This window comes from Triticum dicoccoides, chromosome 7A (assembly GCF_002162155.2).
Source record: "Triticum dicoccoides isolate Atlit2015 ecotype Zavitan chromosome 7A, WEW_v2.0, whole genome shotgun sequence".
NCBI classification, from domain to species: domain Eukaryota; kingdom Viridiplantae; phylum Streptophyta; class Magnoliopsida; order Poales; family Poaceae; genus Triticum; species Triticum dicoccoides.
Window position 1 is genome coordinate 10056282 of NC_041392.1, and position 906 is coordinate 10057187.

Genomic DNA, 906 nt, shown 5'->3' on the forward strand with positions numbered 1-906 from the left:
TATACAAAAAATTTATAGTGTATATGAGCAAACGTAGACATAAAAAATATAAGTTCTCAAAAATATTAATTATATATTTAGAAAATGTTAAACATGTATATAAAAATTATTCTTGGTGTATAAAAAATGTAGAAAGAAAACGAAAAAAAACTATAAAATTGAAAAAGAAACAAAAAAAGCAAAGAAAGCAAAAAAAAAAAGCAAAACCCGTAAAACCAAAAGAATATACCAAAAAATAAGAAAGGAAAAACAAGAATGATAAAAACATGCTATCATTAATTACTAACATGTACTTTGTTATCTTCATCACACTGCAAATATTGTTGGGCATCACCAAGGACGAACGACAACAAATGCGTAATGAGATACCTCCAACTAGGTAGATATTTTTGTTGTCTAATAAGTTAAAAACATCTTGAGTACACTTCAAAAATCATCCCATTTTTATGTTTTTGCACAACACCACTTATCATGTTATTTGTCATGTGACATCGTGAAAGATTTCAAGGGATTTACTAATGTCTTGAGAGTGTGTATGAGGGGTGACTTTTTCTCCCCCGTTGAAAGAACACAAAGCCTGCCCTTCTTCGGAAAACACACACACACACACACATACACACGCAAAGCAAGCCCTACCGTATTGGCTGTTCACCCTTAGCTGCCGCTTGGTCAAACGTCGCGAGTTTGACGTTCTTACTTTTTGCATCCTCTAAAAGAAGTAAAAATGAAAGCGACGAGACTCAACCCCGAGACTTGCTGCTGCAGAAAGCTTGGCTTTGCCACCTAGGCCATGACCTGTCATGATGTTCAATAAGAGATGCCACGTATTTAACTATCAGGTGAGCATTTGAATTCAAAAGTTTCAAAATATTTGGATTTTTCGCATGGTATAAGTGTTTCTCGTGG